General features: G+C 43.1%; 1 protein-coding gene across 9 annotated transcripts in view; it reads right to left on the bottom strand.

The window, feature by feature from the left end:
- The window catches only part of KLHL32 (kelch like family member 32), a 235,391-nt gene extending 218,452 nt beyond the window's left edge, over positions 1–16,939 (bottom strand). For 3 of the 9 annotated variants that reach the window (XM_059083005.2, XM_067011497.1, XM_067011499.1), the window contains exon 1: positions 16,542–16,899. The gene's annotated coding sequence lies outside the window, so the exon portion shown is untranslated. Of the gene's footprint in view, positions 1–16,508 lie in introns of all 9 variants that reach the window. The other 6 variants (XM_067011495.1, XM_067011502.1, XM_067011496.1 and 3 more) reach the window with 5 other exon arrangements.
- Between the last annotated feature and the right edge of the window lie 45 nt (positions 16,940–16,984).

The raw sequence follows: 16,984 nt of genomic DNA, 5'->3' as shown, positions 1-16,984 counted from the left end.
TAGAATCCCTTTCTTGATGAATTATACCAACATGCACCCAACTGCATGGAATGTCACCACCATGCAGCTGTTTGGATTAGTATCACCATCCATGGACATGGTACCTCCACTCACACAGCTGTATGGAATGGCAACACCCCCCCCCCATAGATGCAGGATTCATAGGGTTCTCTCTCCCTCATTCTCAATATCCAATCGAGCACCAAGATCTGAAAATTTTACCTCTTAGCCCTTAAATGGTCTTCCCTCTTTCTCTCCACCTCCTTAGGTCAAGTTACTACCATCACCTCTGATCTGAACCAGAGCAACAGACAGCAACACCTTCCTATACTGATGACTGCTTTCCTTCAACCAGAAGCCACTGCTAGCCTTCCAGGTCCTGTCACTGTTTGACTAAAACCCTTCCTCGGTAGCTTCCCACTGTTTTCAGGACAAAGACCCAGGTGTGGTCCTGCCCTACCCACCCTCCAGCATCATCTCCCCCCACACTCTCCCTGGCTCTCAGCACCCCACCGTACTTTGTTGTCACCACTGTTTTCCCCCAGCACTACTCTGGGCCTCTGTATATGAATTTTTTCCTCCTTTATTTGAAGCATTCTCCACCCTCTGGCTTTCACCTCATTAACTCATCACATCCTTCAGACCCCCAACCCCACTTTCTCAGGGAAGGCTTCCACACCACCCCCTCAAAGCAAGTCAAACCCTTTTTACACTTTCATAACACCATGAACCTCCTATTCTCAGCATTTATTTCAATTGTAATTTTACCCATATTTGTGAAATCATTTGATGAGCGCCCATCACTTCCACTGGAGTGTCAGCTCCAAGACGACAGAGCTCTGATCTGTTTTCCTCACCACTGAATCATCAGCACTTGGCACAGAGCCTGGCATCTAACAGATGCCCCATAACTATGTGCCGAATGAGCATTCTTGACAGCACAGAGTAATACTAATGAGAAAACTGGCAATGCTCTTATAAGCAAAAACACCAATGGCGGCATATTTAAGAAACAACAACAACACAGGATCTTTTATAGCTTTCATCCTGAAACGAGAGCATAAGGGTCACACAGACCCACCAGGTGTGGCCTGTGAATCACAGCTGTCCCTTCAGCATTAGACACTGAATACTGGAAAACACAGGTGGTAGTCAAAGTAAAAGTGCCTACATTCTCATTACCCCCACACCCAGGAAGAGGTGATAATGGGAAGAAACACCTGCTCTCCCCAATAATAGCGGAGCAACCTTAGCTCCCAGGCCCTCCAGCCTCTGCTTAAGAATAATCATATAGTAGATAGCAAAAATTTACTGAGTACCTACTTCCTGCTGGACAAGGAAACTTATATACATTATCGCACTTGATCTACATAATTATACTGCAGAGTAGGTATAACTGTCTCCAGATTACAAAGGAGGATACTCAGGTTTAAAGAGCTAAATAACTTTCCAAACAACTAGTAAACAAAAGAACCAGGATTCAACCTTAGGGCTCTCTTTCTCTAAAGCCATCCCACTGATGCACCCCACTGCTGCTGCTACACAAAGCAAGAAAGGCAGCTACAAGCAGCCAAAGCCCCGCTGGCTGTGGAGGAGGTAAGTGGCTGGTGGACACTGTAGTCCAAAGATAGCTTTAATATCACTTGTCATCGAAAAGGGCCAGAGCAGCCAAAAGCAGTAACAACAGCACAGAGAAGGCTGGATGTGACATCTGTGGCACATGAGAAGCACCCGAGAAGGCTGGATCCCAGAAGAAAAGGTGTCCACTGTGGGACCCAGCCCTGCCCAGTACCCTCCAGCAAGGAACAGCAGTGTGAACACAGAACAGTGAAACAGAGCCGAGGTCTGCTCCTGACGCTGGAGTGCCTTAGCCAGACGTGTGTTGTTTTGTTTCCACTGTGGAATTAATCCTGGAACTTTCCTTCACTACACTGGTGGCCAAAGAAACCCTTGATTAAATAAAAACAAAAATTAAAAACCTTGGTATAAAGCAAGTTTGGAAGTGTTGTTATTTAGAGAATACTCAACATAGGGAAATATAAGACAGATAAATTACTGGATTCCTTTAAATAGCCAACTCCCAGAAGCTTTAAAGATTTTTTTCGTTGTTGTTTTATTAAATCTCGCATTACTTGACAAAGAGGCTTAGAAATTAGATATACATAATACTAGAGGTTGTAGAGAAGCCTTTCAGTACCTCCTGGAAGGCTGTTTACCTACAGAGCCTGAGAAAGGGAGATGGTTCACATTGGGAAGAATTAGAAGGCAGGTGGGGAAATGCTTTTTGAGACTAATTTAGCCACGGGTCTTAGAGTCACAGGGGTTTTTAGAAAGAAGAGTGAGATAAAGAAAGCCAAGTTTCTAAAGATATTAGTCTGCAACAGTCCACAGGAAGGGATGGAAGAAAAAAGAAAGTGGCACAGAGAGACCAGTAAAGAAGCTACAGTGCTGAGGACGTGAGTCAGAAAAGCAGCCAGGAGAACAGAGGGGAGAGGAGGGCATGCGAGATGCTGGGAAGGAGAAACTGAGAGGCCTGGGGACTGAACACTGAGATGACAGCCTAGTTAGCTGCAGGTAAGGTCAGACACACACGAATAGGGTAATATTTTACTTTTGCACAAACATGCAGCTCCTTTAACCCACACTTCCTGAGCACTGGTGGTACCAAGTCAGAGAAGACCAAGATTCGAATGTCTAGAAAAGGCACATTTATTGATACAGAAGATCAGAGGTTACCTAGGATGGAGCGGGAGTGGAATAAACTTTGGGGGTTGATACAAATGTTCTAAAAGTGGATTGAGGTGATGGCTGCACAACTCTATATACATAGACTAAAAATTATTAAGCTGTGCACTTACAGTGGGTGAACTTTACGATCTGTAAATTCACCCTCAGTAAAGCTGTTCTTTTTTTTTTTTTGGAACAGAGAAAGGTTTGTTGCAGGGCCATGCAAGGAGACGGTGGCTCGTGCCTTAAAAAGCCCAAACTCCCCAAAAGCTTTCAGCAAATCCCATTTATAGGAAAGATGAGGGAGAGGCGTGGTTAGTTGTTGCAAAATGGTGTCAGATCCTTTGTTCTTGAGGTCAGGTAATGATGTTCCTGTAAATCTCCACCAAAACAAATGTTATTCTCTGTTCTGACAAGAAAGTGCAAGGTCCCAAGGCACAACCTTCACCCTCCGAGGTCCAGGTCCTTCCTCATAAGAAGGGGGTCCCCGCTCAGGCCAGTTACCCTGTCCGTGAGCATTCATCCAGCACTCAGTCTGGGTCCTCCCACCAGGGCCCAGGCCCAGATGAAGAGGCAGATCTTGGCTGGCAGTGCCTTCAGGGTCAGGTTCCCAGACCCTACCCAGAAGTCATCACTGAGGGAGCCAGGCACCCAGGATCCAGCTGGCCCTAAGGCTCCTCAGGCCACCCAAACACGGGGGCGGGGGGGGGGTATGCCGGGTCCTGCAGACTGCAACACACGCAGACCGCTACTGCCACTAGGTCGCAGAGGCAGGGACAGGGGAGAGGTTCGCGTTGCCCCAAGGCCTGGGCCCGGTCAGCGGGTGGCCATGGCAAGGGCTCTGGAACTCTGCAGGACACAGCCCCCAGCCTTCTCCCCAGGCCCCGCCAGCTCACCCGCCAGCCAGAGGCTGGAGGGCCTACAGCAGTGGTCCCCAATCTTTTTGGCACCAGGGACTAGTTTTGTAGGAGACACTTTTACCACGGACGAGATTGGGGGAGAGTTCAGACGGTAATGCAAGCGATGGGGAGCGGCCGATGAAGCTTCACTCGCTCCCCTGTGCTCACCTGCTGCTGTGCGGCCTGGGGTGTGCTAAGCCCTGGCCTGGAGGACCCTGGGCAGAAGGCTGCGCCCCGCCTCTTACCGCGCTCGCTGCCGCGACAACCGCCACTCGGCCGACCGATGGCCCAGGGGGGACTCTAACCACCGCACTAATGGTCTTGCGCTCACAGCTGCCTGCTAAAGGTCGTTCAGGTGCGTCTGCTAACAGCTGCGTGCCACCTTGCTTCTATTACAATTCCTCCCTTTTCTTTGATACTCCTCACTGTTGAGGAGAGGACGTGGGTATGTTTTGGATAGAGTGGTTAATCATAAACTCAGTAGAGGAACTGGGTTTTAGGGGGACTTGGTTTCAACCGCCAATCCTGTTTCATCCCTCACATATTAGTAAAGCTGTTCTTAAAAAAGTGATGAGAGCCATGGACAAGGGACAGTAACACACGGTAAAGGGAACTGAGAGTGAAGGGGTGGGGTGGGGGGTAGTTTGCGTTTTAAACAGGCGATCACTGTGGACCTCAGTGAGAAGGTGACATTTGCGCAAAGGCCCAAAGGAGGTGAGGGAGGGAGCCTGGGGACAGCCAGGAGGAGGGGCAGTCCAGGTAGAGGAAACCAGGGACAACGTGCACAGGTTCTAAAGTAGAAAAGGAGGCCAGTGAGACCGGGGCAGGAGTGGACAGTGACCACTAGAAGGTAAGGATAGAGGAGGACAGGAGGGGATAGACGGTACAGATTGTGCTGGTTCCTGGGATGGAATCTAATGCAGTTTTGAGCAAAAGAGAGGTGATCTAACTCAGGTTTTAAAAGGATCACCCCAGCTGCAGTACTGGGAACAGCCTCTGGGAAGCAGAGGAGGCCAGCCGGGAATCCGCTGCAGCAGTTTAAGCATCAGCTGGTGTTGACTGGGGCAAGGGTGGGAGAAGGAAGGTGGTCAGAAATGGTCAGATCCCAGGTATATTCTGAAGGTAAAGCCAACAGAATTTCCTGACTGCTTGGATGCGAGCGCTCAGAGAAAGAAGCCAAGGGTGACTTCACGGTTCTGGGCCTGAGCAACTGAAGATGGGGAAGCTCTGGATGAGGCAGGTTTGAAGGAAAAAAATTAAAAAGCATGTACTGGGAACTCTGCTGCTAAACTATGTTATATCTGCCAAAGTCACTTCACATAATTTGGGTAACATTCTTCTAAAGGCCAATTTGACTCTAAGGTAGGTTTCCTTCCAACACGTTCATTAGTTGGGGTACTTTAGGGAAATGAATTGGCCATGCAAAATGTAGAAATATTTATTTAAAATTCTGATTCTTGGCCTTCTTTTTATTCTTAGGACTGCTGAACAGCTTATTTTCTTATAACTTCTTAATTATGCTTCTAATGACATTAGATTTAATCTGCCTGGAAAGGTCCTGCTGTTGGTCCAAAGTGAACCAACAGAAAAGAGCAGTGACACCAATGACAGTCACTTATCGACTTCAGTGATTATTCTTAAACAGAGCCACTGAGCTGGGAAAAGGCCCAAGCAATGAATGTTGGGCTATGTTAATGAACTCCATCTCCTATAAAAATATCAGTGTTAGAGCAAAATTCATGAAGTGTCACAAAGAAGTGCCAAAATTCAAGGTCAATCTCTCTTGTGAGTTATTTCTCCTTAGAAGAAGGCTCTCTAAAGAGATGAAGGTAGAAAAGGTTAAACTCCTATCTGTAGATTTAAATAAGACCTACTCTCAATTCACGATGTAAAATACAGATTTTTTCTTTCTTGCACTTCTAAATTTATATGTGTGTCTTGGGTTCTCTCTATTTATTCTGCACATCTGGCCACCGGACTTTTCCATGTGATCATTATCTTTAATACACGAGTTAGAAATACACATTAGGCTCAGCAGCTGTGCCCAAGGCCATTACTTCCTCTCATTTGGCACAGATGGCCAAAGAGATGATTTTGGCAGACGAGCCAAGTGCTAGCCACCTAATGAAGCTGCAGCCTCAAAACCAACTGATGGTAAATGCAATTTTACAGGTATCCTCACCCTCCTCCCTCTCTTTCCCTCTCTCTCCCCACTCCCATCCTTGACACAAGAAGCAGAAGAAAGAGTACACCCTAACTCTAATTTGCCAAAGCTCTAAACACACCATTTCATCTGATTTTCCAAGGAGGAAAAGGTAACTCAACAAAGTAATTCCAGTTCTAAAATGGTCGTTCTCTAGGTCAAAAGCCTTTTTTCTTCAACTCAAAAATAATCCTGCAAAAGGGATTAAGCTGGTTTGTACCTAACTCAATATCAGAGAAACCATCACAATGGTCATAATAATGATTAAACGAACACAGACAAACAAATATAAGTATGATACCATGGTACCTGCCCTTCTTTCATATACTCACATGCCTTAAAATGACTTCTCTTAAAACTATAAGTGGGCAATATCCTCACCATGTATAACTCTCTTAGATTGTAAAATTTACTTATAATTTCATAAGCTGTTTAATGGCAAGGTTTCTTTTTCTCCTTATCTGTATGCTGGTGCTTAAGAGTTGCATATCTCCTCAAAATGCCTGATATTCAAATGTTTTGATGCTTTAAGACCATGATAGTGAAGAAGGTCATGAAATTCCCCTCAGACGTAAAAGACGTACACACAGTCACACTCTGTTTCAGCCCGTTTCTGAGGACAGAATATTAAATTTAAAAGCCTATTAAAAACCTGCAAAACACCCTCCAAACCTTCCCTAAAATAAAGAGCAAACTACAATTCAAAATTATGGTTTCTCTGCTCCCAGAGAAATCCTGCTGTAAAGATCTATACTATTCTGCCACAGTTCACTACAGATAGACCTGTTAATCAATGACTCATAGCACTTGATCCACAGTAGAAACTATATTCTCCAGTTGGCTTATAAAATGCCATGTAATCACCATCAACACTCTAAATCTAAAAAGGTATAAAAAAGCATCTGATTTTATCTTGTGCAGACATGTCTATTTTTTAAATCAAACTGCTTCAGTGTTGGGTAATACCGCCATGAGGATATTTACAAAGATGCTCTCTGCAGTAATTCATCTGATTCCTTGTACACAAATTTGAGTGGAAAATCCTAACTTCTGTTTCAGCAGTGAAGATGTTAATCACACATTACGACTCCTATCCAGAGCACTTAGTAAAGAATCGCCCGCAATGTTTAAACGTCCACTGAATATCCATAGAGTTGGGTGACCTCAGAACTTACTTACCTTGCTCTTTTGTTTTCAGTGTGAATGGCAAGAAAACTGAGGCCCAGATCCAGGTGGCACGGCAGGTCCTTGCGAGGTGGGAATAAGGAGCAGAGTGTGTACAGGTCGCTGTGCTCTTGACCTGCAGCTCAGGGATTAGACCCACCATCAGAATCACTCGGGAAGAGTGTTCTAATACACAGGGGCTCAGTACCAATACAGATTCCAACACAATAAATATAGACTCCAGGAATCTATATTTTTAAAACAACTCCAGGTCCTTCTAAGGACCATCTCTTTACAGAGCCTGGTTGCAACCTCTGGGCTGGACCTACTTGTAGAACAGTGATCATGTATGATTTTCTAAAGCAAGGCTCCAGAACAGCCAAAAAAGTCAATAATGGAGCCCTTTTAGTATAAACAGAGCTTTTAAAAAAATATATATCTAATTTTGTTCTCATGATTCTTACTATTGTCCCAGTTTATAAAGGAGACTCGGGCACAGAGCTCCCGCGGCAGAGCTGGAAACTCAAGGACTCTGACTCCGAGGGCCCCTGTTCTCCCGATCCACTTCATTGCGCATGGCCCCCAGGCTCACCTCACGTACAGAAATACAGCCAGTGAGGGATTTTCTGTTCTGCTCTGGGACCCAAGCAACCACAGGTGGGAGCAGTCTTAAGAAAAGGCCTTATCAACACTGGCACTGCCCTCAGGAAGCCTGAACGTTGGCCTGAGAGGGAAATGTGGCTGATTCCTGTGAGGATCCTCTTTCCTGGCTGAGATACTGATGGATGCTGTGCCACCATATAGAAAAATCCTCTCCTGAAACTCAATCCACTCCCAACCCTGAGGCCAACCATGAGGTTCCAGATAAGAAGAGAGAGAACTAAAAACGTTCTTGAGTCAGTGATACCTGGGCTTATTTTATTTATTTATTTTTTAACATCCTTATTGGAGTATAACTGCTTTACAATGGTGTGTCAGTTTCTGCTGTATAACAAAGTGAATCAGCTATACATATACATATATCCCCATATCTCCTCCCTCTTGCAACTCCCTCCCTCCCTCCCTATCCCACTCCTCTGGGTGGTCACAAAACACGGAGCTGATCTCCCTGTGCTATGCAGCTGCTTCCCGTTAGCTACCTATTTTACATTTGGTAGTGTACATGTGTCCATGCCACTCTCTCACTTTGTCCCAGCTCACCCTTCCCCCTCCCTGTGTCCTCAAGTCCATTCTCTACATCTGCATCTTTATTCCTGTCCTGCCCCTAGTGGGCTTTTTAAATATCTTGCTCTATGGCTGGTTACTGTCCAGCAAATTTAATGGGCTCACTTAATGTTGAGATGCAAGAGGTCCTCTTTCATCCTTGCCTCTGTCTCTTCATCAACCAACACATGAATAAAGAAAAGGAACAGAATACCAATAGCTGCTGGTTGAGGCACTGCAAGTTTGCATATGAGCCAAGAATGATAGCAACAAAATTCTTAAGCAATCATAGGATATGGTTTTCCAAAAAGAGGTCAATATAGAGGAAGTAGAAGAACTCCAAGAATACAGTGCCCAAAAAGGAAAATACAGTAATCGAGACACATATTGAGGAGGTCTTGGAATTTCATGCCCCATTAGGACAAGGGGTAAAGTATGTCCTTATTTACAAAGGCAATACATAGCTAAACCATGTAACTGACTCTTCCTGTCCCAATTCCACAGTTACCAAACCCTGAGCCACAAAGAGACAAGGTGCTGGCCAATGAGCTCCACCCACATCTGCAAACTCTTCAGCAGTTACATACATCAAATATATCAATATTCCACTTTAAAGCAACTGATAATATGTAGTGACAATAAATTAACTACAGACTTCTGAAGAGCAATATTGATAGAACAACATGAAACACAAATCAAAAGTTGACAAGTTTGTGAAAAATAACAAGGTCAGAAAAGGAAATTTAACCATAAAACCCTACGGATGACACTAAGATTCACAAATTAGAGTTTCAGTAAAAAGTCAAGTTAAATACTGTGTAGAAAGGCCTTAGGGCTGTGCACGAGTTTCTCAAATGACGTTTGATCAATTCGGAAGCCCTATCTTTAGATGATATTAAATACCTTCAAGAAATGATAAGTAGCTTTGACCCAAAGCTAAAGAAGATAAGCTGTGTCCAAATTAAATCAGATTGTACGTAATTAATGTTTCCACAGAAGAAAAAACCAAAACCGTCTAATCAGTCATATCAGCTCAAAGACATCAGTCTGAGAAAGACTAGTGAATCTTTGCAGCTGAAGGGTTATTGGATTATATCTATACTACTGCCTATCACAAAAACAGCACTTTTAAAAAAGTCTCCTTTCAGGGAATGTCAAACAGAATAGATGAGGAAGCAAGTCAAAGAGAGACTCTATCAAAATAAATCTCTTCCATTTGGATATCTACCTCAATTATGAATCTAAATTTCCAAAATAATAACCACAGCTGTCACTTGGGAAGTGGTTGAGAATATGCTCATATTAAAAGACTTTTTTTCCTTAATAGTATGATTCTGTAACTTTGCTGTTGTGTGAATTAAATGCAAACACAAGATCTGGCACTGATGTCATCTTGGCTACCATATTTTTCATCCTGGAATTCAAACCTCACTATAATTAATATCTGTTATATACCGAATCTTTTTTTTTAATTTTACAATATTCTCTTCTGGATTCACAGAGAGTAAAGACATAGGTAAAGGATATTCTGTCTGACAAACGATCACAAATTTAACATGAGCAATTCCCTAAGCCTTTCTTATTTTACGTATCTAAACTAATGTTACTTACCAACTACTAAACATATATCTGAATTATTATATTGCAACATGTTTAAAGAAACACTGAAATAAATAAATAAATACATACAGACATACCAGAGCACATTTAGCACAAGAAATAGTCTTTTCTATAATGAAGTGCTTTGTGATTCACTGTATGATAAAAACAGAACTTAGCATGGTATATAGGCTCCGAAAATTTACTGCTCAGACTACCATCCTATAAATGTTCTTTGTTATCACTACTACAAAAATCAACAGTGTAGTAGGCTGCTAGTAGTTCCCACGGCTGTCTGGGTTACCACAAGCCCATGAGCTGGGGGGTAACCTTGAAAAAAGTTAGGATACACTAACCTCATCTGCACTCCTAGGTCATCAGAGAACCAAATGATATCAAAAAAGCAGGAAGATTACTCTGCCATTTGTGCAGATAAGGACTTGCCTGGCAGGGGCGGAGGAGGGGACAGAGAGTGGTACAGAGAAAAAAGAAAAAAATAGATTTAACTAGGACGTACTCTCTTGGGGAAGACTTTAATCCTATCTGACTTGAAAGTGAATTTGAGAAGTTTTTTCTTTGAGCCTGGGGAGCTCTTGACCTTTTCATAAAATTTACATAATTCAGCATGAAGGGAAACCCCTAGTTGAATAGAAGGATGTTGGCAACTAGAACTTGATCTCACAGAAAGGTTAGGAGGTCTGTACCCACCAGGTAATAGGTGCTGCTTTTATTAATCCACAGGGGACACAAGAGGCAGCTTTGTGCTTTCTACAGATGGGGACCCCTGAAGAGATCCCATAATAGGGCCCCAGTGAGCTGCCTAGACAGGAGAAGACTGACCCTCCCTCCTTTTCCCTGTGGCTTCAGGAGTTGCAGAAAAGAGGGGGAAGGCTTGTCAGACATTAACCCCAACATACACATTCCTCTCCCCAGGAGAGCCCACCTAAGCAGTCCACTTCTCACTCAAAGCTACATTACACAAAGAGGCTAGCTCCTCGCTAAGGCTGGCAGAACAGATTAAGACATTTTACATGGGACATACAATTTAAGTGAATTCTACCCTCATGTTGAGGAAGGCAAAGGCAGGAGGGAAAGGGGAGGCAAAGGGAAGGAATTAGTGAGTACTGAGATTTTATTATGCACCCGGCATTGGGCTAGATGTTTATTATGCGTATCTTATTTAGTCTGAGAATAGCCCTGTCATGAATTTAATAGAATTCCCATTTTACAGATGAGGAAAATGAGACTGAGGGGAGATGTGTGAGCTCGATCCCAGAGCCAGTACCAAGATCACACAGCCAAGAAGCGTCAGGTTTAGCATTCAAATCCAGTCTCCAAGGCTGTGCCACGCTACCTTGCACACACATACAACGTGCAAGAACTGGAAGAACTAAAACTTATAAATAATAAGGCTTCTAAGTAATGATTTTAAATGAGGCACCAGAACTTGTGTCATAAAAAATTGCAAAATGCCTCCTCCACTGCTCTTGGCATCTGTCCCATTAGCATTGACTGTGTTCCCACTGAAGCGATCAGCTTGGCTGGGACTACTTATTCGAACAATATCCTGTATGCCAAACAGGCTGTGCTGGGGAGTAGGGGGATTATAGAAAAGTCCTGCTTCTAAGTAACTGGAACTAGCTCATCTGGCATGGAAAGTAGACTATATTATACCTCAAACAAACATGTAGGAGCAAGTCAAGAGTCTACGAAAACTGCCAAAGATTTTCCTTCTTCATTTAAAAATCATCTTATCAGTCAGTTAATTCCAACCTTGTGAAACTCTTTTAGACAAATTTACAGCTTTCAGTGCTTTCACCATATGTGGAATTAATCTGACTCCGAGTCAGGTTTGCAACTGTTATTTTTTTATACATAGTTCTTCTTAAAATCTCATCGAAATTTATAGCACCGTATGTCTAAATCAAGTTAAATTAAATGCATTAATGCATCACAATGTGCATATGAAACATGGCAAGAGCAAAAAAAATATGAAGAAAGTTGAGTGCTTCTTCCACGACTTAGGTAAAGATCTCAGCAGGAAGCGTATGAGCACGAAAGCCCCTATCAGAATCACAGAACCATGGAAACGACGAACAAAACGAATTTCATCTATTTATTCCCAAAAAGTGGGAAAGCAAGAAGTTCTAGGATAAATTCTCAAGTTCTACTCTCTAAACTGGAAGAAATTCTGAGATAATGGGAACCAGATACAGAAGGAAGGGAGGGGGCAGTAAGGCACTGCCTGACACAGAGACAAAACCAGGTCTATCTCCACTGTCATCAAAAGCTCTGTTTAATAAGAAAGAAGGGCTCCTAACATCACATGTTCATCATATTTTCCATTACTTGCCAAATATATCTGTGAAGAGCAAATCATCACATTGGCTTATACTGTACTTGATTGGAATTAAAATCCCTCCAACTTCAAAGCGAACTCCTGTCATGCCAAACGTCCTCAGTGCTAGACTCTAGCTGGCTGTCATGTTTTCTATTTTATTTCATCCTGTTACCTTGTGCCCATGATTCTAACAGGCAGTTCTCCCACCCAGTCATTCCAAATCTAGTACTTGAATCCAAGTCTAACTTCCACTTACTTGTCACATGTTTTATTTCATATTTCCACTCAGGAAACAAGAAGTTGACCCAATCAGGATCAAGAGGAGAGGCCATTAATCTGTTACTAAAGGCTTCTCTCTGGGTGTGGGTATAGATTTCCAAACAGCTAACACACAGCATACATTTCTCCTCACTTATCCCACAGATATGATGAGACTTCATCAAAGGTGTATCTAACATTAAAATCTATCTGCAAGAGCCTCCCTAACCTCCAAGCCTGTGACCCTACGAAAAGAAAATGTTTACACTGATATGTTCTTTCCTCATCTATTTTTCACAATCTCTTTCCCATTTCTAAAAATCCAGGTATTTGGCCACTCTTACTGCATTCATGTAAAATATCTATATATGCTTTCTTCCCACAGAAAAGTGATAACATGAGAGGAAATTATGTGCCAGTTGTTAGATGTTAAGAATAAAGACACGCCATAACAGTTAATGGGTATTTATTGTGTACCAGACTCTGTATAGAGAACTTAATACTTGGTTCATCCTTTGCCTTATGTTCAGTCTTTTAGAAGAATCATTACTACACTCTCTGGATTCTCCTCTATGTCTACAACTCCCCTCTTGGTCTCCTTCACCAACTTGTCTTCCTCCACCCCCTCCCTACATCCCCAGTTCCTTCTTCTTGCTGCACTCCAATTGGAGACCATATTTCTTCCCACAGACTGTGTCATCCCTTCAGCTACAATGATGAACTCATCAATATCAGAGATCATGTACATTATCCTCTCAGGTCACAATTCCAACTGACTGTCTGGCAGAACCTTCCATCTTTCGACAGCTAAAGGGATTTTCATTTACTATAAGCACACCCAGCCATTGAGGTCCAGCACTAATCCTCCTCCTACACAGGATTTACCTGACCTCCACAGTCAAAATATTTTTTAATTTTTTCTTCTATCTGCGTTTCAGTGGAATTTTGTATCTCTGTCATAGCATTTAACACACAATTGCCTCAAAATCACAATTATATACATGTCTATAACTGGCAGAGAAGAGTGGGTATGAAGTGAGGAGAGCTGCTGAGGTTTAAAGTTTTCTGTCACTGGTCCAGTTTAACATCACATAATCTTGGATTCTTCATTTGTCAAATGGAAGTAACACGCTCACTTTATAGGGATGTTGCGAAGACAATATGGAAAGCAGTTTGCACGTAGAAGGGGCTGGAAAAGTAGAAGCTGCCAGGAGCAATATGTTTGTTTGCTTTGAATCCTTAAGGGCAGAGATGTTATCTCCACAGCACCCAGCCAGGACTTTGTTATATTAGTATTGACTAACATCTTCATGGCTCTTTTATTAGATGTGTGACACATTTCCAGGAATTGAAAATGAAATTTCCTTATTTATCACTAAAGCCTCCTTCCAGAGGATGATTTTAGAATGACAGAACTATTAGAAGCGACTGTCCAAGTGTTGGTTTTTTCTTTTTTAATGAGACCTATTTGGATCCACAAAAGAAATGATGTAAATAAAATAACACTCCTTTCTGACCACCAGGTCTGCTTCAGTGAAGTCTACTGACATCTTTGTAGTTTAGTAGACATATGAGAAAGTGGCAGCCTCTCAAAAATATTTGCTTCATTACAAAATTACTTAAGGAGTAAAGAGTACTTTCTCTGCCAGGGTCCTGGAATCGAATGTCCCTTTGAGTTTCCAGTTACATTTTTGTTCCTTTGGAACCCTACAATATTCTGTGGTAGGTTTTAACTAATTACCTAAGCCTTAATAGGAACTTTTCATTGAAAGGTTCAGGATGCTCCTTTTTTCTGACCAACTTTCTATCCTACCTCTCCCTGAAATGACAGGTACCCGACTGACTTTTCCTATACTTCTTAGTCCTACACGCAGAATATATTGTTACAAGCATGAAAAGTTTTAAACTATAAATGCTTTTATTTCACCAGATTCAAAAATTCCTCTTTTGGAGCACTTCATGCTCTTTCATTTTCTCTGAGATATGAGAAAGAGACCTAGGAACCCTCAGGAACAAACCTGGACCTGTTTATTGGATGTTGAGCGTGTCTGTTAGAGATTTTAATATCAAAATCAGAAAACTCCCAATCACTCTCGTAATGATGAATATATTTGTTTACATCAGTATTCCGTTAGAGAAATACAGTTTAGAATTGAATGAGACCTCAGTAGTTATGGATTGCAAACTGGTAGGCCCCAGGCCACTTGTGGCCCAGATACATTTTTAATGTGGCCCTTACAGTTTTTTAAATTAAAGACACTTCAAATTTAAAAATCTGGAAGTTTCTTTTTTTCTTGAAAAAAAGGGAACCTTTAAAAGCCAGGGTGGCAGCAACCAGTAACAGGCAAGTAGGAGCTGCCCCCTTTACAGTGGTTTGCATGTTCCAGCCATAATCCACACCACCTCTCTCCCACGTGTTTCCCACTAGGCCTGCTCCAGTCCCTTACCTTGCCTGTCAGACCCCTGCACACACTGGACAAGCAGACACAGGATTTTTTTAAAGGCAAAGAGCCTGGATCCAAAAAGGGCTTTCCCATTCACTAGCTCTGTGACCTTGAGCAAGCTCTGAGTCTAGGTCCCTCAGCTTTAAATTGAAGATACTTCCTTGAACTCACAAGGTTGTTATGGGAATTAAAAAAGAAGTGTACAGAAAGTACTTTGTAAACTGGAATATAAAATGTTTGTCATCCTTATTCATTTCACAGCACCTGCCCCCGTCAGTGGCACAAATCCCCTCCACCTACCTCAGTTATGATCGCTTCCCTTCTTCCTCCTATCATTACACTCTGTATGACACAGTTTAAAATCTAAATAAAAAGAATTTTATATATTTCCTGGCCTCACTTAAAAAAAGGTAGAAAAAAGGAACAAATATCAAAGGAAAACAAAATGAATTGTTGAATGCCAGTGGGTCTTTACTAGGCCATTTCTGTTTGTAATGAAGGTATGAAGTTAGTGCAGAGTGTAATTACTGGATTGCAGATCTCTCCAAGTGCTGTGTGATAAGTTCACCCATCAGGTGCCTGAGGCCTAAAGATGAAACTGACAGCACAGTTCTTATGGGTTCCTGTGAGACAGACCTCCTCTTGGGCCTCACCAGTGCTCCAGTAAAGGATACAGTCTATCAGGAAAAAACCAACAGGATCTAGAAAGCTGGGCTTCCTTCCTCTCTACGTTTTAATAAAAGCTCGAAAAGCTTAGAATCCGGTGTATTAAGCTATGGCACACATTTTATATCTATATCTACCTACATATAGATATACATCAAAAATCAATAAGACTTGAAAGAAAACAGAATCTTCTCAGAAATGGGCAGAGGTGCAAAAAACTGCACTCAAAGAGTGATGCAGTGGATACAGAAATGTTAGCAAAGATGTATGCTATGAAAGCTATATCCTTACATTAGGAATTCACATATGTATTCCTGTTCTGGTCATTTTACAACAGAAGATCATCCTTGTGTGGGGAACCATAATTAATTCATCTTCTGCTTTTAATGTTAAGACAATCACGCCTCAGTGAACTGCAAAATATACTGTGGAAAGAGAGGGGAAGAAGGGATTTTAATTGGAATCAGCGTTCTTTATAAGATCACCAAAATGGGAGTAATTTATGATTCAAGACTCAATACGTTGAAAAATCCATCTGACGAATCCTTTTTAAAGCACTCCATACAGTGCAATTACCGCTTTTCTTGAAGTTGAATGAAACCGTCGCCTGAATACAGATTAACGAATGCCAAATTACAACAAGGTCCTCAGTGTACATTTCACTTTTAAAAATCAAAATAAATAACAGCATCATTTAAGAAACCAGTTCTTTCAACAGACGCCCCAAGGCTGATGTTTAAGCAAGTCTCCTTGGCAACCAAGGAGCAAAGTACATATTGGGCTACGAGGAAGGGGAGAAAAGGGCGAGCAACTCCAGGGCTGGGTAAAATAAGTAACCGGGAATAGTAATTGCTCCCGCTAGACGACGCTGCTAGAGGCTGCATGCCCCTGAAATTTCAACTCCGGTCTCGCCCCCACTGGCTCACCAGCAGCCTCCCACCCTCTCCCTCCGGTCTGTAGGCACCAACCCCGAACAGGTTACGAGGAGAGAGAGACTAGCTTACCCGAGGGGGTGAGCGGTCTCCGGGGTTACGTACCCAAGGCGGCAGCGCAGGCACCGGGCTTTCCCTGATGCACAATGGCCCTGCTTCGCCCGACGATGCAGAGGTTAAGAGAAATCGCAGTAGCTTCTTTCTGCCGGTTTGGGGATGCAGTTGTGAAGAACGAGCGCGCTAGCGCGTGTGTGCGCGTGTGTATGTGTGTGTCCGTAAGCGTGTGTGTCCGTGAGCGTGTGTGTGTCTGCGCGCTCCCGGACTCTCCCGCGGGGAAACAGTGTCTCCTAGTAAATGAAAGCAGCTGCCAGCCCCGCGGGTGGCGCGTCCAGCTCGCTCTGCTCTAGGCAACAGCGTCAGCCCGGACAAGAACCTCAGCGGAACCGCGCTGGCTCAGACAGACAAGGGCTCCGCCCCCTCCCGCCTCCGGCGAGCCAGCGCGCACGCACACCCCGCCCCCTCCTCCGGCGAGCGCGCGCGTCCCTCCT

Source organism: Kogia breviceps, chromosome 13 (genome assembly GCF_026419965.1).
Source record: "Kogia breviceps isolate mKogBre1 chromosome 13, mKogBre1 haplotype 1, whole genome shotgun sequence".
NCBI lineage: Eukaryota > Metazoa > Chordata > Mammalia > Artiodactyla > Physeteridae > Kogia > Kogia breviceps.
The sequence above is the reverse complement of the archived record's forward strand: the minus strand, read 5'-3'. Positions and strand labels throughout refer to the sequence as shown.